Consider the following 20,131-nt stretch of genomic DNA (forward strand, 5'->3'; position numbering starts at 1 on the left):
CCGCTGCACCAGCCTGTTGCCCCAGAGAGGACCCAGGCCAGCCTTTCTGGGCCTGGGAGCTGGGGCGGGCACTTGGCCACTCCAGGTGGCTCGGCCCGGCCCCCCCCCCCCCCCGCTCCCCCCCCCCAGATGGGGAGTTGGCTGCAAGACAGCCCCCCACCTCCTCCGCCCCCGCCGCCCCCGCTGGCCCCGAGCACTCACCCCCATTCTCTGCTCCTCTCCCTCACTGCCTCATTGTGACAGAAGCGCTCCACCAGCCATCTCGGTGCCTTTGCCATTCAGCTCAGGGCAAGGTACATGGGAAAGTCTGTGCATCCTTGCTCTGACCCCAGCCTGCCTCCTCTGCAGCCAGCCCCGCTCGGGACTTAGCTCTCTAGGAGCTTCTCAGAGGCCTAGACGTGCGGGCTGCCAGCCCGGGCAGGGAGCCTTGCTGCAGCCTCCCGGCCAAGTACCGGCCTGCCTCTCTCTGCTCGGATGCCTCCCGTAACAGGGAGCTCCCTCTCTCCCTGAGCAGCCCGCTCAGGGCTCGCACACCGAGCTGCTCTGCCGAGCCCTCCCCTGCTTCTGCCTCTGCCTCCGCCGCTCCGCCACAGCCCCCCGGCCCCCTCTGCCCTCGGCTCTTTGCAAGGCGGCAAGCTCACTTCAGCCTTCTCGTCTCCGGGCTGACTAGCAAGCCCCCCACCCGCCGAGGGATCAGATTTGGGGTCCCCGTCCCCGTCCCGATCACAGCCGTCTACACCTGTCCCGGGCGCCTCTGCCCCTGCCCTGCTTGGGTCTGGGACGGAGCCCCTTTGCCCTGCTGTTCTGCCGAGAGCCCAGGGGAGGGCGCGGGTCTCCCCTCCCAAGTCCAGCTGCTCGGATCTCTCTGTGAAGCGGCGTCTGAGCCCTCCGTTTTTTATGGCCCCTTTGCTAGTTGCCAGGGAGAACGCTCTCTATGCAACCCCCTGCCTTTTCTGCAGGAGCCGCTGGCGGCTGGCCGGCCCTGGTCAGCCCGCAGCAGCGGCAGCAGCAGCGGCAGCAGGCGGCCGCGGTGGGGCTGGGGGGCTCCCGAGACAGACACACCAGCCCGAGCCGGACTCCCCGCTTCCTAGCTGTGAGACCACGCGATTCCCTCTGCTTTTCAGAGCCTCGGCTTTTCCCTGAAAAGTAGATAAGAGCGGGGCTCCCTCCCCGTGAGACGGAATGAGATAAGAGTGGCCTCGCACACATCAGACACTTCACGAACGCTTACGGAGTAGACAGCGGGACCCAGGGAGGGAGGCGCACATGTAACAAGTGGCGCGCGAGGAGGAAAACTGTCTGGCCTTTCGGGAGACCCTGCCCCGAGGACAGACGGGAAGCTCGCCTGCCGGAGACCCCTCTGTGGGCTCAACCACACGAAACATGTCAGCCAGAGGCAGCCCCTGGCCTGTGAGCTCACAGTAGATGCAGCAGGCGGCAGAAACCGCATTTATTGCATTTTCTGCATTTCTTGCATCGAGAATTCGCGTTGTATGTGACTGCACCAGGGGCCCCAGGGTGAGGCAGGAGGGAACACTTTTCCCTGCCGCTGCATAGAAGGGCTAGCTTAGGCAGTGGTGGGGGGCTCCCGGGAGCCAGAAACCCAGTGGGGTCTGGGCATCCCACAGACTGTGGGAAACGGCCATCCACCCATGCACCCATTCTCCAAACCACCACGGCGTACCTACCTTCTCAGGCCCAGACCCGAGGGGGAGGCTGGCCACCAAGCTGTGCCGGTCAGCTTCCTGTCCTGGAAACTCAGCCTGGTGGGGGAGAGACACAGGGAGTAAGTCACCATGCATCAAGTGATCAAGGGGGGGATGATAACAGTGGAGGTTTCTTGGAGCCCTGCCTAGGGGCCGGGCTGTCTGCCTAGGACTCACCCCGGTGAAAACTCTGAGCACCAGCCTCATAATCCCCATTCAGTTGATGAGGAAACTGAGGCAGGGACTTGTGAAATCCCATACTCACCGTCTCTCAGCTGGTGTGAGGTCGGGCTAGGATGGAACCCCAGGCTGTCGGAAGCTCCCCACCACACCCTGCTGCCGAAGACTGTTCAGCAAGGCAGTGCTGAGTGCTGGGGGGGCGTGGGTGGGCAGGGGATAGATTGATTAGTTATAAGCACCTCCCAGCGGTGCTTGAGATCCCAGCTCCTCTGTGGCCCAATCCGTTTGAAGGGCAGATTCAAAATTAGGTGGGAGCACCTATGGGCAGAGGCTTATGAAAATGGCATTATTAACCTGATGTGGAGAGGGCCCTGCCCACCTCCAAGCAGATTGCAGATAGAGACGGAGGGGGCTGGGGCTTGTTTATGTGGACGGTGCGTTAGAGAGGATGGAGTTCATGGCGGGGGGGGGGGGGGGGGGGGGGGGGGGGGAGAGCACTTAGGGCTTCCTCCTGGGAAGGACTGGCTTTGGAGGGGATGAGGGCGTGATGGCTGAGAGCAGGGGGTGGGGGGGGTGGAGAAGGGGAGTCATCAGGGCAGCCCCTCACCTCAGGGAGCTGCTCTAAGCTGGAACCCACTCTCGGAGGGAGGGTCTCCAGCCCCTTTTCTGACAGGCACAGGGACTACTAGCCTCCCTGCTCCTCAGTTTCCCCAAACGTGAGGTGGTGATGGAAACCAAATGTCACTGTGAGAAAAGCCCCTGTTCCCACAGCCTCCCTGCACCCCCCACCACCGTTCCAGTCCTCAGACACCTGTCTGCTTCGGAGCAGTATTCAACAGGAGAGCTCTGGCTCCGGGGAGGGAGGGCCGAGGGAGGAGGGAGCGAGGAGGGCGCGATGTGGAGGGAGCGAAGGAGGGAGGAGAGCTGTGCCCCCGACTCAGAGAGGCGGTGAGCCAGGTCTGCATCGGGTAGGACTTGGGCCACTTAAGATTTGTGCCAACTCACGGTGCAGTGGAATCAGACAGTCTGAATTCTTCAGACACCAGCCAAGAGTCTGTGGCGCCCCCAAGTGCCACAAGGGGGCTGCCTGGGCCACATTTTTGAGCCCGGAAAGTGAGGAGGGGGAGACAGTCAGTAGGGGCTGGTGCTTTTGCTTTTGTAGCTGCGCTTTTAAATGCGGGCGGGGAGAGGGGGCCAGTCCCTGCCCCGGGACAGCTGGGAGGGGGTGACAGGCTCTGGCTCGGGGTGGCTGCAGGCTGTACCCCTCCCTCACTGAGGGCTGTGCTGCAATGCAGCAGGCTGCCTGAGGGTCCGGTGGGAGGAACTGTCCGCTGGGTGGCCGGCAGACTTTCCAAAATGGGGAATGAGGGGTGAGGGAGGGAGCGTTTCCAGGGGGGCGAGGTGTCCAGGAAGGGCCCCCCCCCCCCCCCCCCCCCCCTGCGCAGAGAGTCTGGCCGCTGTGGACCGGCCAGAACTGGGGGAGAGGTGGAGGGGCCTGTGCTGGTCCCTAGGGTCTGGGGAAATTGGTTGGACCTGGGGTCTAGTGTTTGTCGGTTTGCGGTGGGAGATATGACTGATGGAGAAGGGGGACGCTGAGAGAGGCGGGAGAAAGGGGTTCAGGACAGTGAAAGCAGCTTGGTACACAGTTTGAGGGCAAAAGCACTAACTCTTTTCCTTCCAAAAAACCAACTAAAAAATAAAGCCAGAAAAAAAAAAGGCATTTGAAAGCTAGAGAGCTGAATCCTTACCAGCCAAGCTGGGCTCAGGAAGGACTCCTCAGGTGGACTCCTCAGGACTCCTTGGCCCTGGAGGAGGGGGGTGCCGTCAGGTCCCTTTAGAGCCAGTTAAGAGGTTGACAGGACACCCCTGGGGGGCAGGAGGGTCTGAGGGGAACATGGGGAGTCTGAGGGAGGCAGGAGGGTCTGTGAGGGGCCTGGAGGGCCTGGGGGGAGCACGGGGGTGGGGTCTGAGGGAAGCAGGAGGGCCTGGGGGTGGCTGCTGGGCATCTTGTTCCTTAGCGTCCTTGCACCCTAGTCCTTTCTCCTTAATCCGCCCAACTCAGAACGGCTTGCTCCCACCAGCCCTGGCCCCTTTCTTGTACCCTTTCCACTTAAAAAAAAATTTTTTTTTAATGTTTATTTTTGAGAGAGACAGAGAGAGAGAGGAGGAGACAGAGAGAGAGAGAGAGAGAGGGAGACGAAGAATCCAAAGCAGGCTCCAGGCTCTGAGCTGTCGGCACAGAGTCCGATGCGGGGCTCGAACCCACGAACCGTGAGATCACGACCTGAGCCGAAGTCAGATGCTCAACTGACCGAGCTACCCAGGTGGCCCTACCCTTTCCACTTTGGAGGCATTTGTTCCTATGAATCAGCTCCCTAATACCCCCCAACGTTGAGGTTGGACCCTGGGCCCCTTTGCTTTTTTAAATGGCTTCCCTTTTCTTGCCCCCTCCCACCCGCTCTGTATTTTTACCTGTTGGTCTTTAAAACCTTCTATTCCGTAAACTTTGAAGCAACACAAAAACAGAGGAAGGAATACCTATTTTTATTACAATGTACACAGTTTTCACATTGCTGCCGCCCAGGTGCCAACAGCTGTCAGCCCCTCTTGTTTGGTCTGAGCCTTGTACTGTCCTCTTCCAACCCCCACCCCAGACTATTTTGAAGCAAACTCCAGACACCATATTGTTTCCTCCGAGCACATTTCAGTGCATATCTCTAAAAAAGAAGGACTCTTTTCTGTTTTAAAAACATAGCCACAATGCCACTTTCACAGTTAAAAAATTAACAGCCTTTCTTTAATGTCATCCAACATCTATTCAGCCTTCAAATATCCCCAGTTGACTCATAAATTTCATAAATTTCTCTTGCAGTTGGCGCGTTCGAAGCAGTGTCCAAAATCTTTCCTGCATTTTCAGGGGGGGCGCTGGGCTTACAGAAGGTGAGTGCAGCCACAAACCCAGGGGTTTGACTGTGTAACCCTCACCTTAAGTGAATAACCCAACCTCAGTAAATCTGTTTTCTCACTGAAAATGGGGCAACTTCTGGGTCTCCCTAAGGGTGAGGATTAGAGACCATGCACATGAAGCCTCCAGCCCTGTTTCTGATGGGTGACAGACACTCAGCAAATAGGAGGTGCTAGAATATTCTTTTTTTTCTTTTCCTGGAAACAGTTTATTTATTTATTTATTTATTTATTTATTTATTTATTTATTTTATTTTTGAGAGAGAGAGGCGCGCGCATACACACACACACACACACACACACACACACACACAGTGCAAGCAGGGGAGGGGCAGAGAGAGAGGGAGACACAGAAGCCGAAGCAGCCTCCGGGCTCTGACCTGTCAGCACAGAGCCCGATTCTGGAAACATTTAAAGGGGAGTTGGGCCAGGGTAGGCAAAAGAGAGCTAGCTATCATCCACAAAGCAAAAGGGTCCCCGCAGTCCGGACCCCCCGAGTGCTGTGGGTGAACCGCGTCCGAACGAGGGCAGCGCAGTCTGCGGACTGGGACCTCCGGCTGGCTCAGAATTCCACCCAACAGCAGACGGCAACCCTACCAGGCACCTACCAGGGACCCCACTGTTTGCCAGTCCACTAGGTGGCACTTTCTGCTACGAGTCCAGGAGGGACCAGGACCCCGAACTGCTCTGGCCACCGCCCATCTCTGGATGTCCCCGGGGGACTGCGCACCCGTAAAACACTGGAGATTCAAAATATAAAAATAAAATGCACTTCTCTGTATGTCTTGCGAGATGTAGCGGTTTTTTCTCTTGTATGGATCCCGGCCCACTTGCAGAAACAGAGGGGATGAACGTTTGCTCAGGCCAGGCATTGGTATGTCCACTCTGTCTTTAAATCGTCACCCCAGCTGTAGCAGATTTTCCCTTTATTTCACAGGTGAGAGGACTTTGAGAGGTTAGTGACTTGTCCAAATTCTGCTAGGAAGCAAGACCCAGGATTCCAATCCAGGTTTGTCTGATTCCTGTACATAATGGAGAGGTGCAAGGAGGGTTGGGGGGGTCTGATGGATGGAGGCCTGCCTCCGTGAGGCATCAGCAGGTGGAGAGGTGGTGTGGAGGCTGATGCCTGCTGGCGAGATGGGTGAACAAATTCACGTACGGAGGGTGGAAAGATGGATGAGGAAGAGAGAGTAGTCCGTTTCTCACCAAGATCAAAGGCTTTCTTGGTCTCTGAAGAGATGTTTCCTCTGAGTGGAGCTTGCTGGTGAAGCTCCTGCCTTTTGTTCTGCCTCTGAGTGTACTGACTGGCTCAGGTGGCTCTGGGACAACAGGTCTCCTGCCAGCTCACAGACACCAGGCCCTGGCTGTGGTGCTGGAGCTTCTCAGCAGCGACTCTCAGTCTCAGCGGTTTTCACACTATGATGAGAAACAGCAGGCAGCCTTCTTCTGCTGGCTCGGGATGACTAAGCCCTGAGCCCAACCACATGCCCAGTCCTTTGGTAGCCACTTGGCGTAATTTTATCTCCCCTAAATCATCACAGTGACCCTCCATGATAGCAATTACCATCCTCAATTAAGATACAAGAAAATTGAGGTTTAGGAATGATAAGTGACTTGCCCCAAATCGCGTAGGGAACCAGGATTTGGACCTTAGTCTGCTTTTTCCTTCTAAACTCCTACCCTCTTCCCATTTCTTTTTCTCTAAGACCGTGCCTGAAAAAAAATTTCACTCCTTGGGGTTAACCCTTGTTCAACTCACCCTCCTGGTCTATCAGGGAGCTGGACCTCTTATCCCCCAGACTCTAAATTTATTTCTCAAGTAACACCTTCTCTAGTTTGTCCTACTTGTGACTATCACACATATAAAGGTCAAACACACCACTGACCTCTTGCAGTACAATTCAGTCAAATTTCCAGTAGTTCCTATTAGGACTGAATGCTAAGGGAAGCAGGTGTAAAAATGACTCTAGAGCCTGGAGGTATACAAGGAATCAGCCTAGAGGGAATCAGACAGAGGGCTGAAAGACAGATCAGCAAGCCTCCCTGAAGGCCTGGCTCAAATTCAGCCAGATATGTTTTGATAATCTGCTTATGGGCTAAGTCCTGTTATACATATCCCAGATGCTCAGGCTTAATTCACAGGTCTGACATTGACTGGTTTTGTGAGTATTTAACCTCTGTGCCTCAGTTTCCTCACTTGTAATACGGGGATACCAACAGAACCTTATTAATGGGTATTTGAAAGTTAAATGATTTAAACATTTAAAGTGCTTAAAACAATGTTTCCCATATGGTTAGTGTTCAATAAATATTTCATGATCGTTAAAATTATAATTGTCGTAACTGTTTTTATTGAGATGCTTAGTATCTCTGGCTGCTAAGATCATTTTACGCGTTCTGCAGATAGCTGGGGCATATAGCTCAGAGAGGCATGTGAGTTTGCCTTTGGAGAGGGAGTCGGTGAAATAGAAACACATGTATTAATTTAAGACTAGAAGACTTTATCTCCAGTTAGGGAAATGAGAAATATATACACCAAATGGATATGATCCATCTAATGAAATGTTAAGCCTCGGAATAGGTGAAAGTCCCCTGAAGGAATTTCCTTGGAGGTATTGAGAATTACAGAGAGATTGAATGGGAGCTGAAAAGAAGCTGAGGAGGAGGGCAAGATGAGCAATCAAGTTGTCTTGGTTCAACTTCATGGCTTCTAGAAGCAGTGGGCAAGTTTCCTAAGGTCTTATATATGTTCTTCTCAAATTTATTTCTCTATATGTTTTTTTCTTCTTTTTTTTTTTTGGTCGGGGGGAGGAGAAATTAATCACTTTAGAAATGTTTCTTTATTTGCTCTTTTGAGAGTGGCCAGCTGGAACAAAGAATTGTTCTGTTGAGTCTTACCTCATGGAGGCCATGAGGACTGGGAGACCTCCTCCCCTTTCTGGGTAGAAAGTTTGCCACTTAAGCCTAGGCAGTGGACAGCTGCACACGGGGGTGTTCCTGGGGGAAGGGTACCTCTGGATGCCCTACTGGCTAAGTGACAGGGTATGGGGTTAGCATCTGTGCTTACTTGCTGGCTACGATGGGTGCATGATAGGATTTTAGCATGACCTGACGCAGTGTCTGTGCAAGTCCTGTGGGAACTGTCACCACTGCACCTTCTCTAAGAAGGACGGTGTATTTATTCACCCAGGGCTGTTAGTATACCCTGGAGATGCCCTGTGCTTGAGACTGTCTGTGTGGGAGGTCAGACAAACCCCTGTACTCACCCACACACGTATTCACACACTCACCTTGTATGCTGACAGTGGGGTATCAGAGAGCAAGAACTACAAAAATGAGGCAGTGGGGAGAAGTAGGGAAGACAAGACTCTGGGGCTCAGCATCTCCCTTGCTGTGTGACCACTTGTAAGTCACTTAACCTTTCTGAGGCTCAGTTCCCTCGTGTGTAAGATGGAACTAATAATGTTTGCGCAGATATCACCTTCTCGGTGGGGTTTGTGTCCTTCTTGTTGCTTGCTGTCCCTTTCCTGCTTTGTTTTTCTTCATCGTTCTTACCGCTGGCTTGTATACCACATATCGTACTTATTTATTTTTAATGTTGTCTGTTCTGTCTCTACCCAGGGGATAGTAGCTCTCAGATTTTGTCTGGTTCATTGAGATATCCCAGGACCTAGACCAGTGCCTGGCACAAAACGTGTGCACAGGACTTTTGGAGGGGGTGGGGGAGAAAAAAAGAGATGCTGTTGAATTGTACCCACCCCAGAAGACTGGCGATGCATGCAAAGCAGGCAGCATGGTGCCTGGTGCAGAGTAGGCATTCAATCAATATTGGCTAATTATGATTATTATGTGTAATTCACAGGACTGCTGTGAGGATCAAACAAGATAATGTATGCTAAGGCATGCTGTGAACACTACGTGCTGGGTACAGGAGGTACAACATTAACGATCCTCTGCTCCTTGGAGGGAACTTGCACTTAAACTTTATGCCTTTCGCTTCCATACCACCTGGGAGGGAGGGCAGACTGGTGGGTCGTTGCCACCTGAGACTCAGAGAGGGGAAAGGCCTTGGCCGAGGCCGCGCAGTGTGATGAAGGCAAAGGCAGGAGCCTAGGTTCCCAGCCTAGCGCTCTTCCCATGACTCTCTCAGAAGAGTCCCCAAGTGGATACATGTATGTGTGTATTACCTGATACACACGTATCCGTAACATATGTACGGTTTTAAACTTAATTGATTTTTAACTTTTTGTGTCTCAAGAGTGGCACCGTGGTCAGCGTGCTGGGCACCTACCAGGCCTGTCTGGGAGGGTAGGCAGGAAAATGGCTATATTGTCAGTAAGGGTCAGAGCAGAAGCCTTTGGAGTTTCTGGGAAACAATTTGAACGTCAAGGATCTCCTGGCAGAGACCCCCCCCCGCCCCGAGGGCAGCCCCATTTCATGCAATGAATTTTAGTTTTCGAAAGCGCATCCCTTAGATGGATTTCTATTTTCCAGGGCACTTGTTTAAGCTTTGATGCCGTGTCCAAAAAAGAACAGATCCCAACAATTTCCTGCCCGAGGCCCATCCTTCCCGAAACCCTCGGCTTGGCCTGAGCGTCGAGATAATTCGTTTCTCTAATCAGATTTGGGCGGGGGGGGGGGCTGTTTGGCCAGTGGGGTGGGTGGGTGGGTCGGGGAGGGGGGTGTGCAGGGTGGGAGCTGCTTGAGGAACTGTCGGTAGCTCTCTGCACCCTCACGCTGGACCCACGAGGGTGCCGCTGTCCTCAGTCTACAAATCGCCCAAGTCGGGGCACAAGACAGAGAGGCCAGGTCACGTCTCTGCAGTTACACAGCTCATGAGTGCCTGCTGGGGTGGAACCTGGTCTGTCTGTCTGTCTAGCACCACAGCTCGGGCGCTGCTACAGAGGGAACAAAGATTTGGGTGAGGGGCTCAGAGACAGGGTGGGGGTGGGGGAGTTTACTTGGTTGCCTTTGGTGTGAAAAATAATGGCTACTTCTGCTCAGGGACCAGGGCTGGGACTATCTCACAGATGGGGAAACAGGCATAGGAAGGTCAGTTAACTCGTCTGATGTTGCCCAGCTCGTCCGGGGTTGAGGCTGGATTTGGAGGCGGGTAGCGTGATGTGGGCACGTATGCTCTCACCATTGGTGATGGTGCCTTATGACGGTGAGCACGTAGTCATGCGAAGCAGAGATGGCAGACAGCGTTCCAGGATCTGGGTTTGAGTCCTTTTACCATCCCCTGGCTGGTGTGCTCTTCAGGCAGTCGTATGTATTAATTGTCCCCCTTGACGGAGGCCTGCAGAGGCCCCGCCAGCCGCTGCCCCATGGAAAATATTTGTAAAGAATACATATATGTGATAAAATTTTATATACATGAAAGGGGGAGGGGAGGGCACTCAGGAGGCTTGGGAGTGACCATTGAAGGCAGAGGGCAGCAAGGGGCTAAGAGTGGGGGCATTGGAGGTGGGGGTCATGTGGTTGTTTATGGGTTTCAAGAATCAGTGAAACGAGAGGGGGACGAACCGCCCTGGGGCAATGGCCAGAAGCAACCCTGAACCAAGGATCGTGATTAATTCTCCACAACCGAGGGACGTAAAAAAAGATTGGAGTGGTTTGTGGTTATTAATTTTATTATTAAAATAGCAAAAGAATAAATAACATAATGAAGACCTTGAATATGGCAATTGTGAGAATGTATTCTGGACAAAAGATTATGATGAATCTAGGTCTGCTAACTTGACATTAACAAACAAGAAACGTCTAGGCTAGTTTCTTCCTTTGAATGGGGTTTTGTGTTCCATAGAATGGGCGCACTGGGATTTTTCACCAGAGAGGAAAGATCTTTGTGGGGAGGGAAACTGTGGATGGTTGTAGGTGGGGCTTAATAGGTTTTACTGAATAGTTAAAAATGAATGATGCATAAATAAAATTAAAGAGGTCCAAGCATGGGCCAATGACGAGGATGTGTTTTTAAACAAGGGTTATGAGTAGTAATCTGTTCTATCCAATGGTAGTTATTAAAAAACAAAACAAAACAAAACAGAGACAAAGCCCAGTAAATACAAAGGTGTTGGGATGGCGGTAGGAAGTGTATCAATAGTCCTATAGACCAGTCATTGGTCTTGAGCTAAATGGTGGATTCAAGTGTGTTCGTTGTATAGTTAAATATGAATTAGATGAGTAAATAAAAGAAATGACAGAATGAAAGAGGGCTGATAATGAACCACCAAAGATGATGTTTTATGAATTATGGATTCAGATGAATCCACTTAGGTATAATTGTGGACCACTTAAAACCATAAAACGAAAACAAAGCTCTTACCTCTGTGGATAAGAAGCATTGGTATATAAGTACTAACATAAGTATGGATCGCTGTTTTGGTTCTGCATTAGTGCTGACCTGATGTGTTTATTGTATTTTAAAAAATAACTAAAAACAGTAAAAGGGATAAGTAGAAAACAATGACGCGATTATACCTGGAATCAAAGATTGTTATTACTTCAACTCTGCATATCTGAGTCCATTAGGAAGAAGATCTGGGCTGTTTCCTTTGTGGGTAAGAGCATAGAGACAGATACTCGTAATGGGCGTCATTCTTTTTTTTTTTTTTTGATTAGGTCTTGCATGTGTCTTATAAAATTGTTAAGTAAGAAGATGTGTACAATGAGACCTACGCTTAGGCCAATGGTGATCCTGTGTCATGAACCAAACTGTGATTTAGTCCTGTGCTGCTCACCTGATGACCATTAAAAAATACCTGGGTTGTTTCATCCTTTTTAATAACTGTCTTGTGTTCCACAGAACAGAGGCCCCAGAGTGGGTCTATTGATGCTCTGTTGATCAAGATCTTGGCTATGACCTCTCTGGCGAGTGAACCATGGATCAACCAACATGAGTGATGGTTCGTGTTGTTGTTGTAAGCTGGGTGGTTGGCTGATGGATGTGTCTGTATTATTAAACGTGAATAGGCACAAATGAAATCCAAGATGGCCAAGCATAGACCAACGGGGAGACTGTCACGAACCAACGTGATGGATCTCATTTGGCGTAAATCATTGCTATCTGTAAAAAGAAACAGTTATATTCATGTACATTAATTGTAGATATGTGTATATGTGTACACAACATGTATATCTCTTTATATAAATATAATTGTTGCCTTTTCTTATTAATCTTGGGTTGAGGGGTGAGTTCATGTGTGTTTATTGATTTATTAAAAATAAATGAATGCATGCCTAAATAAAATAGGAAAGGATTAAGAGTGGACTAATGAAGACAAGATTTGTGATTTATGATTACATAATCATACATATTTGAAGGACATTAAAACAAAAAAATCTATGCTATTTTACCTAACTTAATAGCATTTTACTATTAATTCATACATTATGGTTTATATAGACACTTCCGCCTGGATAAATTTGGGGTGTTTACTTGGTGAAAGCGATGCTCGTAGAGGCATAGATATTTGTAGTTTTTCTATTTGTTGGGTAAGATTCATAAGTATTGTTTTGTGATTTTTTAAAGGCTTAAATTAAAAAGGGCCAAGTGTAGATGAATGAGGATAATGTTTCATAAACTAAGGCTGATTTTTTTAATTCTATACAGGTGAAAGCCATTGAAAATGATCCAGGCTGTTCCTTTTTTAAACGGTTACTTTCTCTTGCACGAAATGGGCATGCCATAGTTCATTTAACCATGCAATATTTATGAGAATTTTGAATCTTATTTGGATGGATAAGGTACATTAAGAAATGTAAGTAACAGTTGATGTTCTTAAATCTTTGGCTGGAAAGTTTTTGAGGGTGTTCAGAAATAAGTAAATGAATGAATGAAATGAACAGATGAAGGAATAAAACCAGAGATGGCAAACATGGGCCTATGACAATAATCTCTCATTATCCCAGAATTAAGATTATTCAGATTCTGTGCAGTCGGTGCTTCAGTTCAAAGTCCAGACCATCATGACTCACTTCTGGTTTGGATGTGACTCTCCTCATGCAGAAACTTCTAGAGATGGGATCTCTGTCCTCATGGGGTAAACAGGTTGTGTTGGAAACACCTCCATACTTCCCTGTTGGAAAGGAAGAGAATAGGAGACAGAGAAGTGTGGAACCCTACCGGGGAAATGATGTGAGGTCTCCCTACCTGTGGCTGTCACTGTATAGGAAAAAAAGAATAAAGACAGATGTTGGTAATAGCCATCATTCTTTTTTTTTTTTTTTTGTCCTTCTTTTTTTGTCCATCAAATTTGGAATTAGTGGGGTTTTTTGTTTATTTATTTTTGGTCATGGTCATCATTCTTATTTTAGGTGATCAATTCTATGGTATTCACCAGAATAACCATTGAGAACCATTAATCGGTCAAGTCAATTAAAAATAGAGTGCTGTTTTTGGGTCAATGATGAGAAGGAGGGCCAAGCATGGACCAATATTGAGAATGTGGTACAAACCATGGATTATAGCTAATCTGGGATTTCACAATTAACATTGATTTACAAAGTTTTAAATCTAATACCTTTCATTTTTTTTAATGCTTGGTTTCTGTTCTACAGAAAGAATGCACTAGAGCTGGTTAGTCATCTGTAATGATAAACAGCTTGCCTCTGTGGGTAAGAAGCCTGGAGGCTGATGTAAGTGACAGTTCTTGCTCTTGGTTGGAATGGTTTGCTCATGGATGTTGACTGTATTACTTAAAAGAAACAGATAATTTCATATGTTGGTAATACAGGAGGCCATGCATGAACCGATGATAAGTGTGCTATGAACCAAAGATCATGGGGAATCCAATTCAATACGACTTAATTCCATTAAAAATATGCTAACGCCTTTACTTGTGTTATTGGTATTTTAATGTTTCAGTATTAAATATTGTACCACTGTTGATTTAAACATTCCCCTATTGATATAAAAACTCTATGCCGTTAAGTGGTTGAGAGGATGGCCCATGGAGAGATGGACAAATATTATCAGTTTTCTATTCTGAACGATGGTGGATTCATAATAGTTCATTGTGTTATCTTTGAAATACAAATGAATTAAAACAAAGAGGTATGAACAGGCCAGTAATGAATGTGGGATTGGTATGTAGAAAGCATGTTAATAGACTCATCTGCTGTTGACCTTTATAGAGAGATATATAGCATATTATTTCTGTGGGAAATTAGCCTATGGACATGTGCCATCCAATAGAGTGGCCACTAGCCACAGGTGGCTACCAAGCACCTAGAATGTGGCTAGTCTGAATTGAGATGTTGATCTATTTTGAAAATACATACCAAATTTAGAAGATGCACTCCAAAAAATGTAAAACATTTCATTAAAATGTGTTTATATAGATTACACGTTTTATTTTTAAATTTTTAAATATTTTTTTGTTTTTGAGAGAGAGAACACGAACAGGGGAGGGGCAGAGAGAGAGAGGGAGACACAGAATCCGAAGCGGGCTCCAGGCTCTGAGCTGTCAGCACAGAACCCGATGCGGGGCTCAAACTCACAAACTGTGAAATCATGACCTGAGTTGGAAGTCAGATACCCAACCAGCTGAGCCACCCAGGCACCCATATAGATTACATGTTGAAATGATAGCATTTTAAGTTTAAATAAATTTGGGTTAAACATACAATTATAACTGATTTCATCTTTTTCTTTTTACTTTTAAAAATGTAAAAGATGTAGATTCTACTATTTTATTTTAATTTTTTTATTTGAGAGAGAGAGAGAGACAGAGAGATAGAGAGAGACAGAGAGAGATGGGGAAGGGCAGAGAGAGGGAGAGACAGAATCCCAAGTACGCTCTGTGCCTTTAGTGCACAGCCTGATGCGGTGCTCGAACTCATGAACTGTGAGATCGTGACCTGAGCCAAGATCAGGAGTTGGTCGCTTAATCGACTGAGCCACCCAGGCACCCCTAAAATATAGATTCTAGAAAACTGACAAGTTTATGGGTGGCTTGCATTATGTTTTATTGGCCGGCACTACTATGCAACAATGATAGCAATAGTCAAGGATCTTTTCCTTTATGTTTTTCTGACCCACGGATATTGATTTATTATTGGTCAATTAATGGATCAGTGGAAAGTAAATAGACAAATGGGAAAAACAGGGAAAAGCACACACTTACTATTAATGTATTGAAGTGAGCATTATTTTAAAATTTTTTATGAGGCACCGGAACCGTAAAAACAATGTGCATCGGTTAATCCCCGTGGTTAATGAACATATGAATAGATGTGTGTACTAATCAGTGCTGTTGTATTGGGTTGTTGGTGTCCTGCTGTGTTTCGTTTTTGTTTTTAAGGAAAATGACCTGCAAGGAACAAGTAGCTGAGTAAATAACTAGATAGAAGAGACTGAAACATGGTAAGTGCTGAGTGAGCACAGCATTGTGAGCAAAGGTGTTGGTTAATGCAGATGGGCACCAATGGAATCCACTGCAATAAATGCCTGGTCTCGGTTTTGTGGGAAATGAGCCTGTCATCAGAGGTTAGAGAGATTGCAGGGTCTTAATCTTAGACTTTTGAGGCTTGTGGGTATTGATTATGTTATTATTGTGTAAGTGAGTCAATGAGTAAATCATTTAAATAAATGTATAAATGAATGAAAAGAGAGGCCAAGTATGGACCGATGATGAGTGTGTAACACGGACCAAGAAGTATTATTAATATGTTTTTGAAATACTGAAGTCCATTAAGAAAAGAAAGCACTGATGTCTGTTTGTTAAAAAGGGATGTGAGAAATAAAGAAGAAATAAAGAAGAGAAATACATAAGACAATTGAAGATGACCAATGTTGAAATTATGTCACATGATAAGAATTATGATTAATCCAATTTATTTATTGAGTGCATTAAATGACAACAAAGGTCTGGTTGGTTGCCTCTGTAGGTAATGAACAAGTGGACAGATACTAGTTTTATTGAGAGTTTTTGACCAGTTTCTTTAGATTCCAAGCTAGGGATTGTAAGGGAATGAATATGTTTATGACACGTTCGGTTAATTAAATTTTTTTTTTTTCAACGTTTATTTATTTTTGGGACAGAGAGAGACAGAGCATGAACGGGGGAGGGGCAGAGAGAGAGGGAGACACAGAATCGGAAACAGGCTCCAGGCTCTGAGCCATCAGCCCAGAGCCTGACGCGGGGCTCGAACTCACGGACCGCGAGATCGTGACCTGGCTGAAGTCGGACGCTTAACCGACTGCGCCACCCAGGCGCCCCTCACGTTCGGTTAATTAAAAGGGGACAAATCATAGACCAGTGATGGACATAACTCATAAAGCGAGGGTTAGGATAAATACAGTCTTTGTTACCAGTGTCCATATAAAAAACAAAAAGTCTAGGCTCCAACCTATTTATTTCAGGTTGACAGATAGATTCATGTCATATTATTTCACTTTGGGCTGCAGATAGATTTACTCTTGTTAATTATCTTCTCAAAGATAGATAAATCATGAGTTAATCCATAACTACTCAAATTAAATAATAAATAAGCAAATAGACAAATACGTAAAGAGGCTTAAGAATGAGCCCTTGTGAAATGTGCCATGAAACAAAATTTCATATTAATCTAACTTTGAACACACAAGGTCCTTTTTTGTTTGTTTGTTTATTATTTTTTAACTTAAATTTTCATTTGTTAACATTGATGGGTATTAAGCAAGGTCCTTTTTTTTTTTTTTAATTTTTTTTTTCAACGTTTTTTATTTATTTTTGGGACAGAGAGAGACAGAGCATGAACGGGGGAGGGGCAGAGAGAGAGGGAGACACAGAATCGGAAACAGGCTCCAGGCTCCGAGCCATCAGCCCAGAGCCCGACGCGGGGCTCGAACTCACGGACCGCGAGATCGTGACCTGGCTGAAGTCGGACGCTCAACCCACTGTGCCACCCAGGCGCCCCAAGCAAGGTCCTTTTTAAAGTGCCCCAGAGATTTGGATTTCTAACATGTTGAGAGAGATACACAAGTAAAGATGGAAAATTACTGGTAAAGTAAAATGAGATGTTCCTGGGTTTTCTTTGTTATGTATTTTAAAATTTGAACAAATTAAAGAAAAGGAGGGCCATGCAGGGTTATGATGAATGTGGGTTTGCAGAAAGAATGACTGATCTGTATGTGCGACATTAAGTCCACTGTAGAAAGAGATCTGGGGGATTAGCTCTGGGGGAAATTAGACAAAAGACAGACATTAGTAATATTCTTACATCTTATTCTTGCTTTGTTGTGATTTATGAATATGAACAAGTGATTTTTAGTCAATGAATGAATGAATGGATGGATGAATAAACAAATGTATAAATGAGTAAATGAAAAAGTCCCAAGCCTAGACCAATGATGAGTACCCTGGGGTGTCTGAACCAAGGATTTTGATTAAACCCTATAACTCTGAGGTCTATCATAAAAACAAACCTAATTTCTTTCCTTGGTGGGACATGAACCGGGGCAGAAATCAGGAATATAGGTGTCTTGCTTGTGGCTTTGTACACCTTGGGTAAGGGTCTTTTTATTAGTGACTCATTGTTTCAGTACGTAAAGAAATGTATCTATGAACAAAGACAACGAGGGCTAGGTCTTTACCAATTATGAGAGTATCTAATGAGAAATAAATTATTATTAAAACATTTCTGAGGAGCTGAGTTCCAGTAGGTTAAGAGTCTAAGACTTTTTTTTACCACGTTTCATCAGGAATATGTAGGCAGGTATCAGTATTGCTTCTGGGTTGGTGGTTGTTAATTTTATTACAAATTTTATTAAGAAAAGGCGGGGGGGGAAGGGAAACATAATAAATGATTGATTACAGATGTACTTAAAGAAGATCGAGCATGGGCCAATGAGAGATACGGTTAGATGAGTTATTCTCAATCAGTATCATTTTTGAAAATGACCCATTTAATTGTTTTTCTGCGGGTATGGAGTTTATGGGAAGATGTTAGTATTATTTAGGTATGTCCAGAGATGTAGTTTCACAGAGTATCGAGGATACTATTATAAGTGAGCCAAGGAAGAGATTATTTAAAAGAGGGCAAACATGTATCAATGAGGATAATACGTTATTACAAGAAGATAATTATTACTTTTGTTCTACCCTTCAGTATCCATATAAGTAAAAGGGGTTTCTTTGAGGCCCTGCTCACTTTAGGTAAAGGGTGTAGAGATGATTACTTTTCATATTTAGACCATTTTGCATTTTTTTGAAAAAAAAAAGAGAACAAATTTTTACATGAGTAAATAAATAAAAAATCAGAATAAATTTATAAAGTAAGGCCAGGCACAGATCATTGATGAAAATATGTGAAGAAATGAAGATATAAATTTATAAAATTCTTATCAAGGAAGAACCATAAAAAAAGACAGTTTAGACGAGGACCTATGCGGTTGGGGTTTAACAGACAGAATATGGAACAGGTATAGTTCTGAATGTGGAACAGGTGTCGTTCTGAATTCTTCCACTAGGTTGTCGGTTTAAGCAGTTGTCATTGTATTACATGCATTATAACTAAAGAGGTCAGTAAGGGGTGCCTGGGGGGCTCAGTCGGTTAAGCATCTGACTTAGGCTCAGGTCATGATCTCACAGTTCGTGGGTTCGAGCCCCGTGTTGGGCTCTGTGTTGACAGCGCAGAGCCTGGAGCTGCTTTGGATTCTCTCTCTCTCTCTCTCTCTCTCTCTCTCTCTCTCTGCTCCTCCCCTGTTCACACTAATGTGTGTGTCTCTCTCTCTCAAAAAATAAACATTAAAAACTTAAAGAAGTCAGGAAGTAAGAAGGCCATTTGTGGGCTAATAATCAGAATATGGTAAAAAAGGGATTTATGAGAAATCTACAGTAGGACTGAGGTGTCTTGAAAAAAATCTAAATCCATACTGCTTCTTCCATTTTCTAAAATCTGCTTGTTACTCTGCAGAGTCAGCATACCCAGTCTGATTTATCCACTATCCCGTGATGAAGATCTTGGCTGTCACTTTTATGGATAAGGAGCAAAGTGACTCATGTAAGTGACAGAGTTTGTGTTCTTGGTTTGGAGGGAATTCCTGTGGTCCATGGGATTGTTTCAAAGGAGCAATGGCCTGTGGACACATAAATGCAATCAAAGCACACCACACGTGCAACACGACTGGGAATGTGTATGAACCATGAATTAAGAGTAGCCCACTTCAGGGGCACCTGGGTGGCTCAGTCGGTTGAGCGTCCGACTTCGGCTCAGGTCATGATCTCACGGTTTGTGAGTTTGGGCCCCGCATCGGGCTCTGTGCTGACGGCTCAGAGCCTGGAGCCTGCTTCCGATTCTGTGTCTCCTCTCTCTCTGGCCTTCCCCCACACGTGCTCTCTCTCTCTCTCTCTCTCTCTCTCTCTGCCTCTCAAAATAAAGAAAACTAATGAAAGAAATGTAAAAAAAAAAGATAAGCCCATTTCAGATGGAACTGGAGAGTGTTATGCTAAGTGAAATAAGTCATACAGAGAAAGACAGATACCATATGTTTTCACTCTTATGTAGATCCTGAGAATCTTAAGACCATGGGGGAGGGGAAGGAAAAAAAAAGGTTAGAGAGGGAGGGAGCCAAAACATAAGAGACTCTCAAAAACTGAGAATAAACTGAGGGTTGATGGGGGTGGGAGGAGGGGAGGGCGGGTGATGGGTATGGAGGAGGGCACCTGTTGGGAAGAGCACTGGGTGTTGTATGGAAAACAATACGACAGTAAATTTCATGTTAAAGAAAAAAAAAAGATTAGCCCACTTCAGTATAATTGAGATCCATTGAAAACAAAGTTTGAGGGTTTTGCGTTGACTTTCACAGCTGCTTTAATATTCTGTTTTATTTTTGCACCCCGTTTTAAGAACATTCTCTATTGATAGCTCTCTAGGTTGTTACGTCTTTGAGGAAGGAGCACCCGGGAAGCTAGAGAGTATTGTCCGCATTCTAGTTCTGGAGTCAAATGGTAGGTTCAGGGCACTAGTTTCAAAATACGAAGAGCGTAAGCGAAAGATGAGCAAGCAGAGAGCAGTGAAGTGCGTGGGATGGATGGCAAGTTCATTGATTAATCCATATGTGCAGCACTGAGGTCCAATTAAAAAGAGATCTTGTTTAGTAGCTCTGTGGGAAATAAGCTCGTACACAGCTCTCTGCAATATTCAAAGATCTTGTCCCTGGGTTTCCGTGATTCATAGGAAGTAATTTTTTTTTTTTTTGAACCAGTGAGGCCATGAAGGAAATAATCAGTAAGTAATGCATAAACAGTCAATACACAATATATACATAAATAAATGAGGAAAAAGAATGTTAAGCT

The 20,131-nt window shown here is 46.1% G+C and overlaps 1 non-coding gene across 1 annotated transcript; it reads left to right on the forward strand.

The window, feature by feature from the left end:
* The first annotated feature begins 17,174 nt into the window (after positions 1-17,174).
* LOC115517489 lies at positions 17,175-17,246 on the forward strand. Its single transcript, XR_003969935.1, has one exon. It is a non-coding gene; the product is annotated as a small nucleolar RNA SNORD113/SNORD114 family (small nucleolar RNA).
* Positions 17,247-20,131: the final 2,885 nt, after the last annotated feature.

This window comes from Lynx canadensis, chromosome B3 (assembly GCF_007474595.2).
Source record: "Lynx canadensis isolate LIC74 chromosome B3, mLynCan4.pri.v2, whole genome shotgun sequence".
Classification (NCBI taxonomy): Eukaryota; Metazoa; Chordata; class Mammalia; order Carnivora; family Felidae; genus Lynx; species Lynx canadensis.